This window comes from Mustela nivalis (assembly GCF_964662115.1).
Source record: "Mustela nivalis genome assembly, chromosome: 6".
Taxonomy (NCBI): Eukaryota; Metazoa; Chordata; class Mammalia; order Carnivora; family Mustelidae; genus Mustela; species Mustela nivalis.
Window position 1 is genome coordinate 144,188,298 of NC_139025.1, and position 25,704 is coordinate 144,214,001.

The 25,704-nt window shown below is 36.0% G+C and overlaps 2 long non-coding RNA genes across 3 annotated transcripts in view; one reads left to right on the top strand and one right to left on the bottom strand.

Moving 5' to 3' along the window:
* LOC309867667 overlaps nucleotides 1-25,704 on the top strand; it is a 720,752-nt gene that overhangs the window by 682,482 nt on the left and 12,566 nt on the right. The gene's annotated exons all lie outside the window — the stretch shown is intronic.
* LOC309867668 overlaps nucleotides 1-25,704 on the bottom strand; it is a 41,208-nt gene that overhangs the window by 5,307 nt on the left and 10,197 nt on the right. Inside the window, exons 2-3 of one of the 2 annotated variants that reach the window (XR_014313298.1) lie at nucleotides 12,979-13,022; nucleotides 7,271-7,462 (exon numbers count right to left, since the gene is read on the bottom strand). This is a non-coding gene — a long non-coding RNA (uncharacterized lncRNA). The remainder of the gene's footprint in view (nucleotides 1-7,270; nucleotides 7,463-12,978; nucleotides 13,023-25,704) is intronic. The other variant, XR_014313297.1, reaches the window with a different exon arrangement.

Here is a 25,704-nt window from a genome sequence, read left to right on the forward strand (position 1 = left end):
AAAGAACAAGAGACAGTACCGAAGGCTAGGGACCTAATCAATACAGACATCGGTAATATGTCAGATCTAGAGTTCAGAATGACAATTCTCAAGGTTCTAGCCGGGCTCGAAAAAGGCATGGAAGATATTAGAGAAACCCTCTCGAGAGATATAAAAGCCCTTTCTGGAGAAATAAAAGAACTAAAATCTAACCAAGTTGAAATCAAAAAAGCTATTAATGAGGTGCAATCAAAAATGGAGGCTCTAACTGCTAGGATAAATGAGGCAGAAGAAAGAATTAGTGATATAGAAGACCAAATGACAGAGAATAAAGAAGCTGAGCAAAAGAGGGACAAACAGCTACTGGACCACGAGGGGAGAATTCGAGAGATAAGTGACACCATAAGACGAAACAACATTAGAATAATTGGGATTCCAGAAGAAGAAGAAAGAGAGAGGGGAGCAGAAGGTATACTGGAGAGAATTATTGGGGAGAATTTCCTCAATATGGCAAAGGGAAAGAGCATCAAAATTCAGAAGGTTCAGAGAACGCCCCTCAAAATCAATAAGAATAGGCCCACACCCCGTCACCTAATAGTAAAATTTACAAGTCTCAGTGACAAAGAGAAAATCCTGAAAGCAGCCCGGGAAAAGAAGTCTGTAACATACAATGGTAAAAATATTAGATTGGCAGCTGACTTATCCACAGAGACCTGGAAGGCCAGAAAGAGCTGGCATGATATTTTTAGAGCACTAAACGAGAAACACATGCAGCCCAGAATACTATATCCAGCTAGGCTATCATTGAAAATAGAAGGAGAGATTAAAAGCTTCCAGGACAAACAACAACTAAAAGAATTTGCAAATACCAAACCAGCTCTACAGGAAATATTGAAAGGGGTCCTCTAAGCAAAGAGAGAGCCTACAAGTGGTAGATCAGAAAGGAACAGAGACCATATACAGTAACAGTCACCTTACAGGCAATACAATGGCACTAAATTCATATCTCTCAATAGTTACCCTGAATGTGAATGGGCTAAATGCCCCTGTCAAAAGACACAGGGTATCAGAATGGATAAAAAAACAAAACCCATCAATATGTTGCCTCCAAGAAACTCATTTTAAGCCCGAAGACACCTCCAGATTTAAAGTGAGGGGGTGGAAAAGAATTTACCATGCTAATGGACATCAGAAGAAAGCAGGAGTGGCAATCCTTATATCAGATCAATTAGATTTTAAGCCAAAGACTATAATAAGAGATGAGGAAGGACACTATATCATACTCAAAGGGTCTGTCCAACAAGAACATTTAACAATTTTAAATATCTATGCCCCCAACGTGGGAGCAGCCAACTATATAAACCAATTAATAACAAAATCAAAGAAACACATCAACAACAATACAATAATAGTAGGGGACTTTAACACTCCCCTCACTGAAATGGACAGGTCATCCAAGCAAAAGATCAGCAAGGAAATAAAGGCCTTAAACGACACACTGGACCAGATGGACATCACAGATATATTCAGAATATTTCATCCCAAAGAAACAGAGTACACATTCTTCTCTAGTGCACATGGAACATTCTCCAGAATAGATCACATCCTCGGTCCTAAATCAGGACTCAACCGGTATCAAAAGATTGGGATCATTCCCTGCATATTTTCAGACCACAATGCTCTAAAGCTAGAACTCAACCACAAAAGGAAGTTTGGAAAGAACCCAAATACATGGAGACTAAACAGTATCCTTCTAAAGAATGAATGGGTCAACCGGGAAATTAAAGAAGAATTGAAAAAAATCATGGAAACAAATGATAATAAAAATACAACGGTTCAAAATCTGTGGGACACAACAAAGGCAGTCCTGAGAGGAAAATATATAGCGGTACAAGCCTTTCTCAAGAAACAAGAAAGGTCTCAGGTACACAACCTAACCCTACACCTAAAGGAGCTGGAGAAAGAACAAGAAAGAAACCCTAAGCCCAGCAGGAGAAGAGAAATCATAAAGATCAGAGCAGAAATCAATGAAATAGAAACCAAAAAAACAATAGAACAAATCAACGAAACTAGGAGCTGGTTCTTTGAAAGAATTAATAAAATTGATAAACCCCTGGCCCGACTTATCAAAAAGAAAAGAGAAAGGACCCAAATAAATAAAATCATGAATGAAAGAGGAGAGATCACAACTAACACCAAAGAAATACAAACTATTATAAGAACATACTATGAGCAACTTTACGCCAATAAATTTGACAATCTGGAAGAAATGGATGCATTTCTAGAAACATATAAACTACCACAACTGAACCAGGAAGAAATAGAAAGCCTGAACAGACCCATAACCAGTAAGGAGATTGAAACAGTCATTAAAAATCTCCAAACAAACAAAAGCCCAGGGCCAGACGGCTTCCCGGGGGAATTCTACCAATCATTTAAAGAAGAACTAATTCCTATTTTCCTAAAACTGTTCCAAAAAATAGAAATGGAAGGAAAACATCCAAACTCATTTTATGAGGCCAGCATCACCTTGATCCCAAAACCAGACAAGGATCCCACCAAAAAAGAGAGCTATAGACCGATATCCTTGATGAACACAGATGCGAAAATACTCAACAAAATACTAGCCAATAGGATTCAACAGTACATTAAAAGATTATTCACCACGACCAAGTGGGATTTATTCCAGGGCTGCAAGGTTGGTTCAACATCCGCAAATCAGTCAATGTGATAGAACACATCAATAAAAGAAAGAACAAGAACCATATGATACTCTCAATAGATGCTGAAAAAGCATTTGACAAAGTACAGCATCCCTTCCTGATCAAAACTCTTCAAAGTGTAGGGATAGAGGGCACATACCTCAATATCATCAAAGCCATCTATGAAAAACCCACCGCAAATATCATTCTCAATGGAGAAAAACTGAAAGCTTTTCCACTAAGGTCAGGAACACGGCAGGGATGTCCATTATCACCACTGCTATTCAACATAGTACTAGAGGTCCTAGCCTCAGCAATCAGACAACAAAAGGAAATTAAAGGCATCCAAATCGGCAAAGAAGAAGTCAAATTATCACTCTTCGCAGATGATATGATACTATATGTGGAAAACCCAAAAGACTCCACTCCAAAACTGCTAGAACTTATACAGAAATTCAGTAAAGTGTCAGGATATAAAATCAATGCACAGAAATCAGTTGCATTTCTCTACACCAACAGCAAGACAGAAGAAAGAGATATTAAGGAGTAAATCCCATTTACAATTGCATCCAAAACCATAAGATACCTAGGAATAAACCTAACCAAAGAGACACAGAATCTATACTCAGAAAACTATAAAGTACTCATGAAAGAAATTGAGGGAGACACAAAGAAATGGAAAAATGTTCCATGCTCCTGGATTGGAAGAATAAATATTGTGAAAATGTCTATGCTACCTAAAGCAATCTACACATTTAATGCAATTCCTATCAAAGTACCATCCATCTTTTTCAAAGAAATGGAACAAATAATGCTAAAATTTATATGGAACCAGAAAAGACCTCGAATAGCCAAAGGGATATTGAAAGAGAAAGCCAACGTTGGTGGCATCACAATTCCGGACTTCAAGCTCTATTACAAAGCTGTCATCATCAAGACAGCATGGTACTGGCACAAAAACAGACACATAGATCAATGGAACAGAATAGAGAGCCCAGAAATAGACCCTCAAATCTATGGTCAACTCATCTTCGACAAAGCAGGAAAGAATGTTCAATGGAAAAAAGACAGCCTCTTCAATAAATGGTGCTGGGAAAACTGGACAGCCACATGCAGAAAAATGAAATTGGACCATTTCCTTACACCACACACAAAAATAGACTCAAAATGGATGAAGGACCTCAATGTGCGAAAGGAATCCATCAAAATCCTTGAGGAGAACACAGGCAGCAACCTCTTCGACCTCTGCCGCAGCAACATCTTCCTAGGAACAACGCCAAAGGCAAGGGAAGCAAGGGCAAAAATGAACTATTGGGATTTCATCAAGATCAAAAGCTTTTGCACAGCAAAGGAAACAGTTAACAAAATCAAAAGACAACTGACAGAATGGGAGAAGATATTTGCAAACGACATATCAGATAAAGGACTAGTGTCCAGAATCTATAAAGAACTTAGCAAACTCAACACCCAAAGAACAAATAATCCAATCAAGAAATGGGCAGAGGACATGAACAGACATTTCTGTAAAGAAGACATCCAGATAGCCAACAGACACATGAAAAAGTGCTCCATATCACTCGGCATCAGGGAAATACAAATCAAAACCACAATGAGATATCACCTCACACCAGTCAGAATGGCTAAAATCAACAAGTCAGGAAATGACAGATGTTGGCGAGGATGTGGAGAAAGGGGAACCCTCCTACACTGTTGGTGGGAATGCAAGCTGGTGCAGCCACTCTGGAAAACAGCATGGAGGTTCCTCAGAATGTTGAAAATAGAACTGCCCATGACCCAGCAATTGCACTATTGGGTATTTACCCTAAAGATACAAATGTAGTGATCCAAAGGGGCACATGCACCCGAATGTTTATAGCAGCAATGTCCACAATAGCCAAACTATGGAAAGAACCTAGATGTCCATCAACAGATGAATGGATCAAGAAGATGTGGTATATATACACAATGGAATACTATGCAGCCATCAAAAGAAATGAAATCTTGCCATTTGCGACAACATGGATGGAACTAGAGCGAATCATGCCTAGCGAAATAAGTCAAGCAGAGAAAGACAACTATCATATGATCTCCCTGATATGAGGAAGTGGTGATGCAACATGGAGGCTTAAGTGGGTAGGAGAAGAATAAATGAAACAAGATGGGATTGGGAGGGAGACAAACCATAAGTGACTCTTAATCTCACAAAACAAACTGAGGGTTGCTGGGGGGAGGGGGTTTGGGAGAAGAGGGTGGGATTATGGACATTGGGGAGGGTATGTGCTTTGGTGAGTGCTGTGAAGTGTGTAAACCTGGTGATTCACAGACCTGTACCCCTGGGGATAAAAATATATGTTTTTTCAAAATAAAAATATATATATGTAAACCACCTTTATAAATGACTTTTAATTCCTGAAAATGATAAAAGTTGTATGTATTTGCAAAAATATTGCATACTAAATTAACTTATAAGAGCCTTGTCAGATCCTAGAACATTGGAAATATTTTACAAAGGTTTAATGGGCATGAGCTCATGACAGGTCACTAATGGAATCTACTTAATGTAAGTCTTAGGAAGATGTTTTTCTTTTTTTTAACTTTTCATATATATCAACCCCAAAATAGATACTTTTCCCTATGATTAATCATGTAGAGTGAATACAACTAAATTAAATTGAAAAAAAAAAACATGGTATACTTATCTCACTTAACATTATCTATATATAAATATGAAATCAATATGTCTCAGAATCCTATACTTTTATTTTTTGAGAAATAATTATAAAAAGGCCCTCTCCATTCTCAACTTGATCCCTCCCAGCCTCAGCTTATAAACTAGTTATTTTTAGAGGCATAAGCAAGATGATTGAACAATTAAATGTTGACAGGAAACCGGAATTTAAAGATAAACTATTGGATATGCAATTTTACAGAGAACATCAATGTTTGATTTGAATTATATATTAAACATCAATGTTTCATTTGTTAAGATTCAATACATAAGCAGTATAGCAAATAATATACAAAGAATAAGTTGCTGTCTAGAGGAGTATTTTAGCTTCATTTTTAAATCATTAACGATATTTATATACTAGTTAGATTGACTCTTAAGATTGAGATAGTATACCTATGATTCATATGTCATAAATTTCCTTCTTTTACTTTGGAAAGATATCACTTCTATCATGTTATTCTGTCATATTAAGTCAAGGTAGGTTTTGGGTCTTCTCAAAATAATGGTTCCAGAAAATTTTGCCAATGCATTAGGATTTGGAATATGAAATATAATTTATCTAGGACAGTTTAAAATAGATCATATATTTCAAGGGGGAAACAAATGCTTGTACTAATTATTTTACCTAATAAACTATAATTAAAGTTTTAAAATGGGAGATTATGTGTTAGTGAACATTATTATTATATATCCTGTAAGAGAAATCCTGTTAATTATCAGGAGGTATGTAGACTAGAGAGGAAAAATATTTAAATTGCTGATTAGTTAATTTCTTTATCTACCCCACCATGGAAAATTGTGTGATCTCTAAAATTTCTCATACTATGTGAATCTTTAATTTGCTTCATGAAATATAGATCACTTTAATTTTTTAAAGGTAGATTTAGAAAGCACTATTTGAGTATGAAATGAGATTAAATGTATTAGATAAAAATTCAGGGTTGCTTTACACAAAGTGGAAAATTATATTTACTTAGGAGAAGTACTTAATGTTGTCCACTATGATTGATTAATATACTTCTAAATTTGGAAATCACAAATGATTGTGAAAATAATAAATTAAATTATTGATATGTCCTTGGAAAATATTTCAGAATGGAATCCTTTGCTATGTAGTCATTTCAGTGTAAATGCATTTCCAACAGAGAGTTTAACTCTTTTTAGAGTCAAAAGAGCCCACACTTGGCCACTTTTTAATCTAAAATAATATATATTGTAGACATACATATATTGAACATTCCAAAAAGTAGAAATAGAAAACGGGCTTCCTACCATATGATTGTAAAATGATCTATGTTCACACTGTCCTCACATTTCTAGTTGGAATAAAGATTCAGAATAGCAGCTTTTAATTAAATATCAGTAAATTTATTTATTTGTTTGTTTATTTTTAAAGATTTTATTTATTTATTTGACAGACAGAGATGACAAGCAGGCAAAGAGGCAAGCAGAGAGAGAGAGGGGGGAAGAAGGCTCCCTCCTGAGCAGAGAACCCAATGTGGGGCTCTATCCCAGGACCCTGGGATCATGACCTGAGCCAAAAGCAGAGGCTTTAGCCCACTGAGCCACCCAGGCACCCCTATCAGTAAATTTAAAAAACAACTTTTACTTCTTAAAAAAGATCATGGGCCTCCTGGGTGGCTCAGTGGGTTGGGTCTCTGCCTTTGTATAAGGTCATGATCTTGGGGTCCTTGGATGGAGGCCTGCATTGGGCTCTCTGCTCAACAGGGAGCTTGCTTTCCTCTCTCCCTGCCTACTTGTGATTTCTCTCTCTGTCAAATAACTAACTAAAATCTTTTAAAAAAACTGATAATGATGTAAGAGTTATAAAGTTAATATTATATGGTACTTCACATACCTGAACTTGAAGGTGCCTGCAAGGTCATCTAGAAGTCCAGCCAAAGGTTAGGATAGACGAGCACTTTTCTTTGCAAGTCATTACTAACTTCCTTTGGGCAAATATTTCTTTTTGAACTTTGTCTCTTTCAAATTGAAATTTTATTTCTCTACTCTTTTAAGATTCATCTTCATGTAACAAACTGGTAAAAGCCTAGAGATTTTGGAAAAAAAAAAGCAATGGTGCAAGAATTTTAACTAGAAAAAAATATCAAATGCTCTTTATTCATATTTACTATTTGTTTGTTTAATTAATTAATTAATTATTCTTAAAAGGATCCATTTATTTGCATATGTAAGTTATAGTCCTGGTCAAATACTCTTTAAACTGAAATGGCATCAATCTTAATCTGAGGCAAAAGCAATAAAACAAATAAGGCTCTCACTAGTTTGGGTTTTTTTTTTCTTTTTTTTTTTTGAATATCTATTTATTTATTTATTTGAGAGAGGGAGAGAAAGCATGTGAGAGAGAGAGAGAGAGGGAAAACAACCAGGGGGAGGGGCAGAGAGAGAGGGAGAAGCAGGCTCCTCACTGAGCAGGAAGCCTGACACTGAGCCTCCTTACTGAGGAGGAAGCTCCTCACTGAGTAGGAAGCCTGATCTGAAGCCTGATCTAGCTAGATCCCAGGATCAGGGCCTGAGCCAAAGGCAGTCACCCAACTGACTGAGCCAGCCAGGGGACCCAGCTCTCACTGGTTTCAACATGTTTTCTGTAACTAAGAAGAAGATGTCCTTGTTTACCTTTAAAAGTTCAGACATTGCCAGAAAATGCCTTTAAATCTTTGCAGATACATTAGATTAATACATAATCATAATCTAAATATTCTGAATCACTAGTGGAAAGCAAATGTTTTTGTCTCAGAAAAATAGGAGACTTAGAAATGGAAGAAAAATAGATGAGTTTTTTTTCCAAAATTTGGAATCCAAAATATCTACTTACATTTTATATTCTCTTTCTTTATTTTTGTTTGAAGTTTTTATGTTAATTCTAGTTAGCATACAATGCTATATTAGTTTCAGGTGTACAAGAATATTTTATATTCTTTTACATCCAAGATTTCTTCATCCCATGCCTCCTCACTTATGGAATGCATAGGGGCATCAAAAAGTATGATTTTGTATGAGAAAACTTTGGCATATTGAGGTCACCTGAAATTTGAAATCCAGCTCCTTTTTATTACCCCTTTTTTGTTCTCTGTAATGGACTCTCTATCTCCCATAAGCTATATGAGGTATGGGAAAAGTTAAAAAAGTTTTTTATACTTCTGGTTTCTATATTGGTTTCTCATTTAAAGTGTATTTTTCATCTGCTTAAGTCAGCATTAAGTAAGCTGTTTTTTAAATGAGTTTTATATTATTAAAAATGTTTTTTCTTCCTATAACTATAGCTATATTAAGTAGAAAGAAAATCATTTTTGTAAGAAAATTTGTCCCTTTCAACCACAAAAATTGGTATATCATAGCATATTTTTTGTTCTATCACTTGTATGAGCTTTACTCAAGTAACTCATATTAAAACTGTGAATGCAAAAAGTAAAATATGAATTATGGAATGTGAAACTCACTGAAATGTGAAACTCCAGCTCAAAAATCACATATTTATGCCAAAAATACATGGAAAGAATAGAATGTAGTAAAAAAAATTATAGTTTGTATCATTTACTAATGCAATTTACCAATGTTCCAGTTTCTTCAAAAAGTTTGATAATTTTGCTCAACTTATGACAAAGTACAAGACATCTTCCTCTCAAGAACTCTGAATATATTAGTTGCAAATAATAATGTATAATCCTTCTAAAGACTAGTTACTTTTAGCATCTTCAAATCTTGATTTGCACTACAAATTCTCATCCTAGACCTGACATGCATTTTATCTAACGCATTTAGCCGATAAATTTCCATTCTGTTCTCATTTCCCTGGTTATGAAGTGAGAATATTAAATTTTGCCTTGAGTGTTGTAAGAATTAATTATTTAATGTTTATAAAGTTCCTTCCAGCTCTAAAGTAGAAAAGTCACAGAAGCATTTCTTATACATGGATATTCTCATCAATGCAAATTATGGACGAATTATTATTACTAGCCATAAACAAAATACAGAAGTCAGAATTAGAAATGGGGTCAAAGATGCTATAATACAATACACAATGTATATTTTAATTGTTTGAGAAGTGAGTTTCCATGTTTTATATATATATTTTTTCTCTAGCTATGCTAAATAACACAAAGTTAAATTATAGGTCAAGATGGTCTAATATAGAGAAGATGAGCACTTCTGTGAACCCAAAGCCATTCAATGAAAACAAACTTTTAAATCAATAGGGTCACATAATATAATTTCACAATGGACACCTGTGTAAGTTGGACTCTAAAAGGCAGACAATGGTGAGAAATATTACCTGAATCAGGCTTTGACTATATTCTGCAAACCAACATCAGAAGATACATTTATAGCTATTGATGGTTCATTTGCTGGTCTAACCCTATTGCTAATCAATGGTAATGCATTTGTTAATTTGTTTCTTTGTTTTGTTGATTTGACTTAAAAAGTAGAGAAAGAAGAAGGATAAGGATAAGGATAAGGAAAAGATTTTATTTATTTATTTGACAGAGAGAGATCATAAGTAGGCAGAGAGGTAGGCAGAGAGAGAGGGGGAAGTAGGCTCCCCATCGAGCAGAGAGCCAGAGGCAGGGCTCAATCACAGAAACATGAGATCATGACCTGAGCTAAAGGCAGAGGCTTAATCCATGGAGCCACCTGGGCACTCTAAATGAAGTGAATTTTAAACAAAACTTAAATTATTTTTGCTAATATTATATTTATTATATTCTTCCTACCTTTTTGGTTTAAATTCCCTCTCTCTCTCTCTCTTTTGCAGCTTTACTGAAATGTAATTGACATATAAAATTGTGTAAGTTCAAGGTGTGCAGATTGATGAATATATATATATATATATATATATACATACATATATATATATATATCTCTTAAAATGGTTAACACAATAAGGACAGTTAACAAATTCAACACCTTATATTTTGTGATGAAAATATTTAAGAGGTAGGTGAACTTGGTCTCGGCTGGATTTCTTGTTGAGCCATCTATGAAAAACCCACCGCAAATATCATTCTCAATGGAGAAAAACTGAAAGCTTTTCCACTAAGGTCAGGAACACGGCAGGGATGTCCATTATCACCACTGCTATTCAACATAGTACTAGAGGTCCTAGCCTCAGCAATCAGACAACAAAAGGAAATTAAAGGCATCCAAATCGGCAAAGAAGAAGTCAAATTATCACTCTTCGCAGATGATATGATACTATATGTGGAAAACCCAAAAGACTCCACACCAAAACTGCTAGAACTTATACAGGAATTCAGTAAAGTGTCAGGATATAAAATCAATGCACAGAAATCAGTTGCATTTCTCTACACCAACAGCAAGACAGAAGAAAGAGATATTAAGGAGTCAATCCCATTTACAATTGCACCCAAAACCATAAGATACCTAGGAATAAACCTAACCAAAAGGCACAGAATCTATACTCAGAAAACTACAAAGTACTCATGAAAGAAATTGAGGGAGACACAAAGAAATGGAAAAATGTTCCATGCTCCTGGATTGGAAGAATAAATATTGTGAAAATGTCTATGCTACCTAAAGCAATCTACACATTTAATGCAATTCCTATCAAAGTACCATCCATCTTTTTCAAATAAATGGAACAAATAATGCTAAAATTTATATGGAACCAGAAAAGACCTCGAATAGCCAAAGGGATATTGAAAAAGAAAGCCAACGTTGGTGGCATCACAATTCCGGACTTCAAGCTCTATTACAAAGCTGTCATCATCAAGACAGCATGGTACTGGCACAAAAACAGACACATAGATCAATGGAACAGAATAGAGAGCCCAGAAATAGACCCTCAAATCTATGGTCAACTCATCTTCGACAAAGCAGGAAAGAATGTCCAATGGAAAAGAGACAGCCTCTTCAATAAATGGTGCTGGGAAAATTGGACAGCCACATGCAGAAAAATGAAATTGGACCATTTCCTTACACCACACACAAAAATAGACTCAAAATGGATGAAGGACCTCAATGTTCGAAAGGAATCCATCAAAATCCTTGAGGAGAACACGGGCAGCAACCTCTTCGACCTCTGCCACAGCAACATCTTCCTAGGAACAACGCAAAAGGCAGGGAAGCAAGGGCAAAAATGAACTATTGGGATTTCATCAAGATCACAAGCTTTTTCACAGCAAAGGAAACAGTTAACAAAATCAAAAGACAACTGACAGAATGGGAGAAGATATTTGCAAACGACATATCAGATAAAGGACTAGTGTCCAGAATCTATAAAGAACTTAGCAAACTCAACACCCAAAGAACAAATAATCCAATCAAGAAATGGGCAGAGGACATGAACAGACATTTCTGCAAAGAAGACATCCAGATGGCCAACAGACACATGAAAAAGTGCTCCATATCACTCGGCATCAGGGAAATACAAATCAAAACCACAATGAGATATCACCTCACACCAGTCAGCATGGCTAAAATCAACAAGTCAGGAAATGACAGATGCTGACGAGGATGCGGAGAAAGGGGAACCCTCCTACACTGTTGGTGGGAATGCAAGCTGGTGCAGCCACTCTGGAAAACAGCATGGAGGTTCCTCAGAATGTTGAAAATAGAACTGCCCTATGACCCAGCAATTGCACTATTGGGTATTTACCCTAAAGATACAAATGTAGTGATCCAAAGGGGCACATGCACCCGAATGTTTATAGCAGCAATGTCCACAATAGCCAAACTATGGAAAGAACCTAGATGTCCATCAACAGATGAATGGATCAAGAAGATGTGGTATATATACACAATGGAATACTATGCAGCCATCAAAAGAAATGAAATCTTGCCATTTGCGACAACATGGATGGAACTAGAGCGTATCATGCTTAGCGAAATAAGTCAAGCAGCAAAAGACAAGTATCATATGATCTCCCTGATATGAGGAAGTGGTGATGCCACATGGGGGCTTAAGTGGGTAGGAGAAGAATAAATGAAACAAGATGGGATTGGGAGGGAGACAAGCCATAAGTGACTCTTAATCTCACAAAACAAACTGAGGGTTGCTGGGGGGAGGGGGTTTGGGAGAAGGGGGTGGGATTATGGACATTGGGGAGGGTATGTGCTTTGGTGAGTGCTGTGAAGTGTGTAAACCTGGTGATTCACAGACCTGTACCCTGGGGATAAAAATATATGTTTATAAAAAATAAAAAATTAAAAAAAAAAGAAAATATTTAAGACATCCTTTCTTAACAACCTTCAAGTACGTAATAGTATTGCTAATTAGATCACTGGAACTTATTTGTCTTATAACAGGAAGTTTGTACCCTTTGACCAGATTTCCCTGTTGTTTTCAATCACACAATAATAATAAAATAAATAGTAATACACTGTTTGTAAGTTCTCGTTTCCTTTAGAAAATTTTAAAAGATAAAATGGCAACTTATACTGGTCTTTTTCATTTTTCATGCTTTTTGATACCCAAATATCTGGATAATACCTTGAACTTACATATATGTGTTCAAGGATTATGTTTCACAATTCTTTTATTGTAAGTGGACAACACAATACTATCATTAATAAAAATGATAATACCTGAGAGTTGGCTCTACAGATTTTCTATCACATGTGTAAGTGGACTATGGTAGAGAGAAAGAACAATATAATTAATTTATCATTCTACTGATTCAAATATTTTTGGAGACCAGGTCTTGGAAGTCCAAAATTTAACTTTGTGGGATTAATTTTTAATATGTTATACCAACCAAAATAAAATAGCACTGTGATTTCTTTCTTATTGATGCATTATATAGAGAGACTTCCTAAAAAAAGAAAATTAAATACAATTCATATTCAAATATTTATCAAATCCCAAAATAAATTTGAAAAAAATTAAGAAGCAGTGTATTGAACTGGGATATACAGTTTGGTTACGCCAAAGAATTCTTTGGTGAGTTGATAAAAGTGTTAACATTTATGGTTCAACTTTTGATTGGTGAAATAGGGTCACGTTATTACATTAACTTTTGTAGTTATAACTTTAAGAATAATAAAAATAGGAAGCCTGTAGTGAAAATGCCATTGCTATTTCACAAATGACTGATGAAAAGAACTGGCTCTAAAATACTAAACTCTCTAGCTTTGGTCCATAACAAATAGCACCAACATGATTATATTTTGAAAAAAATTCTCCCCAAAGCTTAAAGTCCATGCTAAATAAAACACTGAAAGCCATTCAGAATTTTAGGTTCCTTAATGACCAAAATTTATTAAAGCAAAATTGATGGAAAAGGGAATAATGGCTATTTTTAAAGTCAGATACAATTTAAAAGGCTTTTGATCAAATATCCAGCTTTGAACTATAAATATTCCTTACTTGCTAAGTTTGTCAAATATCTTACTTTGTGTTTGGCCACTGGAACATGAAAGTGCTTATGTTGGTAATAAAATTAAAGAAGTCTAATTAATTTATATCAACTAATATAAATATTGTATTGTCCAAAAAAATCAAATTTTGTTTTGTTTTATTTCCATCAACTACCATGATATCTAAAAATGCTTACTAGTTACAGATGTTATATATAAATTAAAAATTTAGTAAGCTCTAATTAACTAATGATACAGCTTTTCTATTTTTAAAACAAGTTATCTATTTGAAGAAGAGTCCATTTGTTTCCTCTTTCTTTTGAAGTCCAATAGAAACATAAGTAAAATTATGTTTAAATTTTAGATATTAGTGCTAGAAATCTGAAATCTTCTGCTTCATTGGTTAGTGTCATGCTTCATTGATTAAACTCTTATCACTAAATGAGAGATTTCTTTGATAAAGTTTCTGCTTAAGGGGCTCCTGGGTGGCTCAATGGGTTAAGCCTCTGCTTTCAGCTCAGGTAGTAATCCTGAGGTCCTGGGATTGAGTTCCACATCAGGCTCTCTGCTTGGTGGGAGGGCCTTCTTCCCCCTCCCCTCTGCTTGCTTCTCTGCCTACTTGTGATCTCTCTATCTCTGTCAAATAAATAAATAAAATCTTAAAAAACAGTTTCTGTTTAAATATTAAATATTTTGTCATTTTTCATTTTTTTGTTTATTACACATTTTAGACAAAATGTGTTTATCCAATATATCCATATATCCAATATATGCTTTACAAATATTTTCCTTCAATCAATGGTTGGACTTTTTTAATTTCAAGTTTATATTTAAATTTTAGTTAACATATATGGTAAAATTGGTTTCAACTGTAGAATTTAGCGATTCATCATGTGCATATAACACCCAGTATATATCACAAGTGCTCTCCTTAATATCCATCATCTATTTACGCCATCTCCCTGCCCACCTCCCTCCATAAGTCCTCAGTTTGTTCTCTATAGTTAAGAGTCTTTAGTTGTTTGCTTCCTCCTCTGTCTCTTTTTTCCCTTTCCCCTATGCTCCTCTGTTTTGTTTCCTAAATTCTACATATGAGTGAAATCCTATGGTATTTACCTTTCTCTGACTAGCTTATTTAACTTCATATAGTATGCTAACAACATCTACTTCATTGCAAATCTTTTTGATTGCTGAGTAATATCCCTGTGTTTGTGTGTGTGTGTGTGTGTGTTTCCTCTTCTTTATCCATTCATCAGGTAATGAACGGTTGGGGTATTTCTATAATTTGGCTATTATTCATAATGCTGCTATAAACATCAGGGTGCATGAGCCCTTTCAAATCAATATTTTTGTATCCTTCAGGTACCTAAGTGTAATTGCCATGCAGAAGGGTAGTTTTTTGTTTTTTTTTAAACTTTTTTGGGAACCTCCTGGTTGTTTTCTAGAGTGTCTCTACCAGTTTGTATTCCCATCAACAGTGTAAACATTTCCCCTTTCTTCCACATCTTCACCAACATATGTTGTTTCTTGTGTTCTTAATTTTAGCCATCTGACTGACATGTGTGAGATGGAATCTTATTGTGGTTTTGGTTTATATTTCTTGATGATGAGTGATGTTGACCATTTTTTCCTGTGTCTGTTAACTATCTGTATGTCATCTTTGGAAAAATGTCATTCATGTTTTCTGCCCATTTCTTAACTGGATTATTTATTTTTGAGGTGCTTAGTTTGGTAAATTATTTCTAGATTTTGGATACTAACCCCTTAGCAGATATGTCATTTACTAATATCTTCTCCCATTCTCAAGGTTGCTTTTTAGTTTTGATTGTTTCCTTCATTGTGCATAAGCTTTTTATCTTGATAAAGATCCAATAGTTTATATTCACTTTTGTTTCCCTTGCCTCAGGATACACATCCAGTAGAAGGTGCTATGGCCAGTTTCAGAGTTTCTGCCTGTGTTCTTCTCTAGGATTTTGATGATTTCCTGTTTTACATTTAGGTCTTTCATCCATTTTTAATTTATATTTGTGGATGGTGGAAGAAAGTGGTCCAGTTTCATTCCTCTTTACATTGTGTCCAGTTTTCCCAACATCATTTGTTGAAGAGACTGTCCTTTTTCCATTGGATAGTCTTTCCTGCTTCATCAAAGATTAGTTGACATATAGTTGCAGGTCCATTTCTGGGCTTTCTATTGTGTTCCATTGATCTTTGTGTCTATTTTTGCACCAGTACCAGACCTTTGTAATATAGCTTAAAGTCCAGAATTGTGATGCCCCCAGATTTGGTTTTCTTTTTAAGGTTGCCTTAGCTATTTTGTGTCCTCTATGGTTCTATAAAAATTTTAGGATTGTTTGTTGTAGCTCTGTGAAAAATGCTGGTGGTATTTTGACAGGGGTTTTAATAAATGTATAGATTGCTTTAGGTAGTATAGACCATTTTAACAATATTTGTTCTTTCAATCTGTGAGAATGGGATGTTTTTCCATTTTTTTGTCATCCTCAATTTCATTATAGAGTTTTCAGAAGACAGACCTTTTACCTCTTTTGTTAGGTTCATTCCTGGATATCTTATGGGTTTGGGTGCATTTGTAACTAAGATTGGTTCTTTGGTTTCTCTCTCTATTGCTTCATTATTGGTGTATGGAAGTGTCACAGATTTCTGTACATTGATTTTGTATCCTGTGACTTTGCTGAATTTGTGTATCAGTTCTAGTAATTTTTTGCTGGAATCTTTCAGGTTTTCTACATAGAGCATCCTATTATGTGTGGATAGTGGACGTTTGACTTCTTTCTTGATGGTCTGGATGCCTTTGACTTCTTGATTTTGTTGTCTGATAGTTGAGACTAGACTTCCCATACTATGCTAAATAACAGCAGTGAGATTGGACATCCCTGACTTGTTCCTGACTATTGAGGAAAAGCTCTCTGTTTTTCCCCATTGAGGATGATTTTTTTGGGATGTTATTTATTTATTTTGAAGAAGGAGACAGTCTAAGAGATAGAGCTTGAGCATAATCAGGGAGAGGGGCAGGGGAGATGTAGAAGCAGACTCCCCAGTGAGCAGGGAGCCTGATGTGGGGTTCGATCCCACAACTTTGGGATTATGACATGGGCTGACAGCAGATGCTTAACCAACTGAGCCATCCAGGCAATCCTCCCCACTGAGGATTAGCTGTGGGTCTTTGTTTAGATGGTCTCTATGGTGTTGAGATGTGTTTCCTCTATACCTATTTTGTTGAATGTTTTTATAAAGAATAGATGCTGTACTTTGTCAAAAGCTTTCTCTGCATCTATTGCGAGGATCATGTGGTTCTTATCCTTTCTTATTATTAATGTGGTGTGTCATGTTGATTGATTTATAAATATTGAACCAAATCTGCAGCTCAGAGATTAATTTCACTTGATCATGTGAATAATTCTTTTAATGTATTGTTGGATTCAGTTTGCTCATAACTTTTTCAGAATGTTTGCATCAATGTTCATTGGGGGTCTTGGTCTGTAATTCTCCTTTTTAGTAGAGTATTTCATTGATTTTGAAATTTAGCTAATGCTGACCTCATAGAATGAGTTTGAGAGTTTTCCTTCCATTTCTACTTTTTAGAAACAGTTTGAGAATAATAGGAGTTAAGTCTTCTTTAAATGTCTGTTATAATTCCCCTTGGAAGCCTTCTGGGTCTGGACTTTTGTTTGTTGAGAGATTTTTTATTACTGATTCAATTTTTTTGCTGGTTATAAGTCTGTTCAAATGTTTTATTTCTTTCTGTTTCAGTTTTAATAATTAGTATGCTTCTATAAATTTATTATTATTTTTTTAATTTTTTTAAAAGATTTTATTTATTTATTTGACAGGCAGAGATTACAAGTAGGCTGAGAGGCAGGCAGAGAGAAAGGAGGAAGCAGGCTCCCTGCTGAGCAGAGATCCCGATGCAGGGCTCGATCCCAGGACCCTGGGATCATGACCTGAGCCGAAGGCAGATGCTTTAACCCACTGAGCCACCCAGGTAACCCGCTTCTAGAAATTTATTAATTTCTTCCAGATTGCCCAGTTTTTTGGCTTGGAGTTTTTCATAATATTCTCTTATATTTGTATTTCTGTGATGTAGGTTGTAATCTCTACTCTTTTATTCATGATTTTATTTATTTGGGTCCTATCATTTTTCTTTTTGAAAATTCTGCTAGCGGGTTATCAATCTTTTTAATTTTCTGAAAGAGCTACCTCTTAGTTTGTTGATCTATTCTACTGTGTTTTTGTTGTTGTTGCTGTTCTTATATCATTTATTTCTGCTCTAATCTCTATTATTTTCCTTCTTCTGTAAGCTGTAAGCTTTATTCATTGTTCTTTTTTAGCTCCTTTAAGTGTAAGGTTAAGTTGTCTATTTGAGACTTTTCTTGCTTCCTGGGGTAAGACTCTTTCTATATACTTCCTCCATAGAACCACCGTTGCTTCACCTCAAATGATTGGACCTGCCATGTTTTTGTTATTGTTGTTGTTTTAATATTTCATCAATTTATTTGACTGAGAGAGATCACAAGCAGGCAGAGAGGCAAGTGGGGTGGGGTGGTGAGCAGAGAGCCTGACGGGGGACTTGATCCCAGGACCCTGAGATCATGACCTGAGCCAAAGGCAGAGGCCTAACCCACTGAGCCACCCAGGTGCCCCTGCCATGTTTTGTTTACATTTGTTTTCATATTTTTTTTCTTCTCCTTTAATTTCCTGGTTAACCATTCTTTTAAGATTTTATTTATTTATTTGGGAAAGAGAGAGAAAGTGAGAGAGAGTGAGAGCACAAGCTGGGGGGAGAGGCAGAGGGAGAGGGAGAATTTAGTCCATTTACATTCAGAGTAATTATTGATCAATAATAATTTAGTATCATTGTATTACCTGTAAAGTCACTGTTTTTGGAGATTTCATTATTCCTTTCTAGTGTTTGTTGCTTTTAGTCTTTGCTTCCCACTCAAGAGTCCCCTTTAATATTTCTTTTATGATTGGTTTAGTGGCTTCAAATTCATCTAGTTTTATTTATCTGGGAAACTTTTTTTTCCAGCTGTAAAGAGGTGAATTTATCCAGTATTTTTCAAAGACTGTAATGGTCTGGGAAACTTTATCTCTCCTCTTCTAATGACAGTCTCACTGAATAAAGTATTCTTGGCTGCATATTTCTCCCCCTTTAGCACCCTAGGGTTAGGGTACTGCACCATTCTCTTCTGGTCTGCCAGGTTTCTGTGCATAGATCTATTGTAAACCTAATTTGTTGTTCCTTATAGGTTAAGGATTTCTTTTCCCCTGCAGCTTTCGGGATTCTTTCCTTACCTTTATATTTTGCAAATTCTACTGTGCTATGTCTTGGCGATGGCTGGTTTTTGTTAAGTTTGATGGCATTTCTCTGTGCTTCCTGAATTTGGATGATTATTTCCTTCCCCAGATTAGGGAATATTTCAGCTGTAATTTGCTAAAATAAACCTTCTGACCCTTTTCCCCTCTCTTCTTCTGGGGCTCCTATGATATCAATGCTATGGAGTCACAAAGTTTCCTAATTGTGCATTTGTGATCCAATACTTTTCTTCCCCTCTTCTTTTCAGCCTCATTATTTTCCATAATTTTATCTTCTATATGACTTATTCATTCTTCTTCATCCACCCGCATTGTTATTACATCCAACAATTTTGCAACTCAGTTATCACTTTTTATTTTGGCTTGACTAGTTCTTAGTTCTTTTATCTCTGTAGTTAGGGATTCTCTAGTGTCTTTTCTCAAGCCCAGCTAGTAATCTTATGATTGTTGTTTTAAAATCTAGTTCAGACAACTTTCTTATATCTGTTTTGATTAAATCCCCATTCATTATGTCTTTCCATTCTTTCTTTTGGGGTGAATTCCTCTGTCTTGTTATTTTGTCTAGATCACTGTGTGCTCTGTATGTGTGTGTGTGTGTGTGTGTGTGTGTGTGTGTGCATGCGTATGTTCAGAAAACCTGTTATATAACTGTTCTTGAGAGAGATGGCTATACTAAGAAGAGGTCTATACAGTCTTGGGCCTGGTGCTTCAGGAGTGTGTGCTCTTCTGTTGTGTCTTATCTGCTTCAGAGTGTGTGCTCTTCTGTTGCATCTTATCTTTCCATCAGGTCAGTCTTTTGCAGAGTTTCTCCTTGACTGCAGTGGAAGCAAGGAGAAACTCTGTAGAAGACCTTGTCCACTGTCTGGCAAGTTTAACTAGGTAAGCTTTGGTCTGCCTATTAAAAGAAGCTAGATCCTATTTCCCCTAGAGCTAAAGATTTACAGCACTCTGTGATCAATAGATTGATGTGCCTGAGGGGTTTGTGTTGGTCTTTTGGGGGAAGGTCTGCACTTCTTCTCAGGCCTGCTTGCCCTAGTAAAGGTGAACCTAGAGTGTGTCTGTGTGTGGAGGAGTGGGATTTGTCTTAACATCTCCAGCCTCCCCTGGGGGGTGTTGTAATGCTCACTGAGATGGTCAGTTCTGATGGATATGGGAGAAAGGGCATTGCCTGCTCTTTCCTCCCCAGAGCAGGGAGTTTGCACTTGCTACTCTTCAGGAAACCCTCCCAGAAGAGTGAACAATCTCCTCTCTTATGTCCCTGGATTCTGTCAGAGCCTTACATTCACTCTGTGTCTGAGCTGTCTGCATGGCAGGTGGCACAGTTCTCTTGTGTTTTATCTCAGGCATATGACTGGATTTCAAAATTCCAATTTTTAGGGATCCAGTGCTAGTGCAGATCTTCTCGGACTCTTGAGGGGAAGGTCTTGCCACACTGTGGGTGGTGCCAGTTAGTCCCAGAAAAATTGTCCCACAACCACATAGTTGTTCACAGTTTATAGCTAAGCACAGCAAAAATCTGGCACCAAGGTTTGCTGCCCTCAGTAAGGGTCTCTGACCCTATGCTAAAGAACAATGCAACACAGTGGTGCCTACCAATTCTTTCATTTCCAGAGAGACTGTGCCACCTCTCCCAAATGTTATCCAAGGAGGGGAACTGTCTCTTCCAGGGTGACCCAGGGGATCCTCAGAGCATTCTGTCCCCTCCAAGACCTCTGCCCTCCACCCACACAGAAGCTATACCTACCAGGTGCCACCCAACAGTGGTGCAATCTTCTAAAACTTCACATTTTCAGCTCCCTGCTTATAAAAACTTGTGATAATTGTCCACTCTAGTTTTACAAGTCAATAGTTTTGGGGAAGTGTTTCTTTAGTGGAACCCCCAGCACACCACTTTCTTTTTGTTTTTCTCTCTATCTCTCTTTCTCCTCTCTTGGAAATCAAGGCTCACTTCCTTCTACAGTATCTATGATTCCCTTTTCCCAGAAATCATGTATCTGTACATCCTATCTTCCAAGGTGTGGCTGCTTCTTTCCCTCTAATTCTGAAAGTTTTTTTTCTCTCAGCATTCAGATTGATTTCTTGGGTAGTCTTAATGATTTGATATTTATCTAGGTGTTTTTGAGATATGAAATAAGCCTAAGGTCCCCCTAATGCTCTGCCATCTTAACTTCTCCCTCCCAAATAGTTGGCATTGTCATTCTTTTAACACCGACTTTCAAACTATCTTAATTCTTTTTAATTGAAAAACAGATTGTGCCTTTGATATCATAGTCAAGAAATCTCCCCATAATTCAAGATCATGAAGATTTTTCTTTGTGTATTTTCTCCAAGTTTTATAGCTTTAGGTCTTACATTTAGGTCTTGACTCAGCTTGAGTTAATTTTGTATATTGAATGAAGTATGGATTAAGCAACATATTTTTGCAGTAGTAATCCAATTTTTTGAACTTTTCTTTTTTGATTGAAAAGACTAACTTTGGAAGGGGAGGTGAATCATGAAAGACTATGGACTCTGAAAAACAATCTGAGGGGTTTGAAGTGGCAGGGGGATGGTGGGAGGTTGGGGTACCAGGAGGTGGGTATTATAGAGGGCACAGATTGCATGGAGCACTGGGTGTGGTGAAAAAATAATGAATACTGTTATGCTGAAAATAAATTAATTAATTAAAAAAATAAAAGAAAAGACTAAGTTTACTCCTTGATTTGCTGTTTTACCTTTGATAGAAATTAGTGTCAATGGTTTAAAGGAAGTATGAAAGAGACTTGTATGGGTCTACTTCTGAGCTTTCTTTTCCACTGCTGTATTTGTTTATCTTGACATCAATATGACGCTGTTTTGATTGTAGCTTTATAATATGCCTACAATTTAGGTTGTGTTACTCCTTTAACTTTGTTTTATTTTAAAGTTACTTGTTTATTTTGGAGATTTCAATTTCTCTGTGTTGGCTGATTCTAAATTTTAGATTCAGCTTTTCAATTTCTATAAAAATATATTTTGGGGCTTTTGATTGGGGAATCTATCTACAGAAAAATCTGGTGAATATTGATATCTTAACAATATTTAGTCTTCTCATCTATGAAAAAGTTTTTCCCTATTTATTTTAATTTCTCTCTTCAATGTTTTATCATTTTCAGTGTATAGGTAATGTTTTTCTAGATTTATCTCTAAATACTTCTTAGTCTTGATGCTATTATAAATGGTATTTTAAAATTCAATTTTAAGAATTTCATTAGTATAGAAATAGGAATTTAGGTTTGAGTTTATGTATTATTACCTTGGAGATAATGCCAGAATTTGGTTACATAAGATATTAGAGCAATAGATAAGATAATGTTACAAACAGATATTCTGGGAAAGCAAAGATATTTTTCCTCTACCCTCTAAGTTCTGAGCTGAGCCCTCCTAATGTAAAACAGATTAATAAGAGAAAAACAAACAGAAGTTTAACATGTGTACCTCATGTTTACATGGGAGTCACCGAGAAAAGGTGAGTAAGTCTCTGAACTGGTGTAGAATTTGGAATTAAATACCATATTAATAAGGAAAGGGGAGAGGTTGCATAGGCCTCTTAAGGGAGTGTGAATGTTTTTCAGAAAAGTTGAATGGGTCCTTAGAAGACTGAATGAAAAATATGATAGTTATGACAAAGGTTGTGTACATGTAGTGTCACAGCTAGTCTCCTGTCTTGTGATAAGAGTTGATGAAAATCCAGGGGGTTTATGATAACTGAGTTCCCTATGGGGATCTGTCTTTAGGCAGATAAGGGGAGTTCCGAAAATGTTTCTCCCTGCGTTTGCTGTTTTTAAAATGTCTATTCCTCAAAATAAACACTAAACCAAAGTGGCATCTATTATTACACTTCAACTTCAGTGTTCCAGAATTTAGCCTGAACTGGAAAGAACTCTGGCATGTAAATAATCAGTTTCATGGGGTAGAAAATTCTACTGCTCTGGGAGTGGCTAGGCAGTCATTAGTTCTAACACTGGGCAAAACCAAAGGATGGATCGTAGCCTTAAATACTAAAAGATGAGTATGTCAGGAATAGAAACTAGAAAATAAGGAAGATATGACTGTTGTCAAATCTAAAATGTAAACAAAAGTATTGAGTAGAGCAGTAATGATGTAAAACATACATGGATATGGGCAGTCTGAAAGGAAATTTGTGAAAAATGAAAATTATTTTACATAGAATGTGGACATATATGGCATGATTATTTTTCTTGACTTTTAAGAGTAATGAATATTATTATAATAGTTTTATAATAATGACAAAAACAATGATAACATAGTTAAAGTTGATTATTTTATTAAATACCTTTTCATGCCATGAGTATTCACTGATGAGAAAAAATTTCTGATTATGTCTGTGTCAGGAAGCAAAAAAATGTCATTTATTATTCAGAAGAATAATAATTCTTCTGAAAACTGGATTATTTTACATAACTGTAATTAGATAGATATCATGTATTCAGAATAAAATAATAATAATAAGGTCCACACCTAGAGAGACAGGCAAAAAAATAAGCTGATAATGGTGTCAGTCTCAAAATGATATTAAGAACATTGAACATCCTCAAGTTATTTTCCCTAAAATATGACTTTCTACTTTCTATTCCAAATTTATTTAGAGCAATGGACACCTGGGTAAATTTTAATAACTTTAGATTCCATTTCTGTTCTGATTTTCACGTTCATTTTCATTTATTCAAACTAATGTTCGGAGATCCAATTTTTTAAACACAAATAGATAAAAATCTTGAAGTCACAGCTTTGAAATAAATATTCTGAAATTTTATTTTTATAATTTTTTATAATTCTTTATTTTTTATAAACATATATTTTTATCCCCAGGGGTACAGGTCTCTGAATCACCAGGTTTACACACTTCACAGCACTCACCAAAGCACATACCCTTCCCAATGTCCATAATCCCACCCCCTTCTCCCAAACACCCTCCCCCCCAGCAACCCTCAGTTTGTTTTGTGAGATTAAGAGTCGCTTATGGTTTGTCTCCCTCCCAATCCCATCTTGTTTCATTTATTCTTCTCCTACCCACTTAAGCCCCCATGTTGCATCACCACTTCCTCATATCAGGGAGATCATATGATAGTTGTCTTTCTCTGCTTGACTTATTTCGCTAAGCATGATACGCTCTAGTTCCATCCATGTTGTCGCAAATGGCAAGATTTCATTTCTTTTGATGGCTGCATAGTATTCCATTGTGTATATATACCACATCTTCTTGATCCATTCATCTGTTGATGGACATCTAGGTTCTTTCCATAGTTTGGCTATTGTGGACATTGCTGCTATAAACATTCGGGTGCATGTGCCCCTTTGGATCACTACATTTGTATCTTTAGAGTAAATACCCAATAGTGCAATTGCTGGGTCATAGGGCAGTTCTATTTTCAACATTCTGAGGAACCTCCATGCTGTTTTCCAGAGTGGTTGCACCAGCTTGCATTCCCACCAACAGTGTAGGAGGGTTCCCCCTTCTCCGCATCCTCGCCAGTACCTGTCATTTCCTGACTTATTGATTTTAGCCATTCTGACTGGTGTGAGGTGATATCTCATTGTGGTTTTGATTTGTATTTCCCTGATGCCGAGTGATATGGAGCACTTTTTCATGAGTCTGTTGGCCATCTGGATGTCTTCTTTGCAGAAATGTCTGTTCAAGTCCTCTGCCCATTTCTTGATTGGATTATTTGTTCTTTGGGTGTTGAGTTTGCTAAGGTCTTTATAGATTCTGGACACTAGTCCTTTATCTGATATGTCGTTTGCAAATATCTTCTCCCATTCTGTCAGTTGTCTTTTGATTTTGTTAACTGTTTCCTTTGCTGTGAAAAAGCTTGTGATCTTGATGAAATCCCAATAGTTCATTTTTGCCCTTGCTTTCCTTGCCTTTGGTGTTGTTCCTAGGAAGATGTTGCTGTGGCTGAGGTCGAAGAGGTTGCTGCCTGTGTTCTCCTCAAGGATTTTGATGGATTCCTTTCGAACATTGAGGTCCTTCATCCATTTTGAGTCTATTTTTGTGTGTGGTGTAAGGAAATGGTCCAATTTCATTTTTCTGCATGTGGCTGTCCAATTTTCCCAGCACCATTTATTGAAGAGGCTGTCTCTTTTCCATTGGACATTCTTTCCTGCTTTGTCGAAGATGAGTTGACCATAGATTTGAGGGTCTATTTCTGGGCTCTCTATTCTGTTCCATTGATCTATGTGTCTGTTTTTGTGCCAGTACCATGCTGTCTTGATGATGACAGCTTTGTAATAGAGCTTGAAGTCCGGAATTGTGATGCCACCAACGTTGGCTTTCTTTTTCAATATCCCTTTGGCTATTCGAGGTCTTTTCTGGTTCCATATAAATTTTAGCATTATTTGTTCCATTTCTTTGAAAAAGATGGATGGTACTTTGATAGGATTGATTTCTGCTCTGATCTTTATGATTTCTCTTCTCTTGCTGGGCTTAGGGTTTCTTTCTTGTTCTTTCTCCAGCTCCTTTAGGTGTAGGGTTAGGTTGTGTACCTGAGACCTTTCTTGTTTCTTGAGAAAGGCTTGTACCACTATATATTTTCCTCTCAGGACTGCCTTTGTTGTGTCCCACAGATTTTGAACCATTGTATT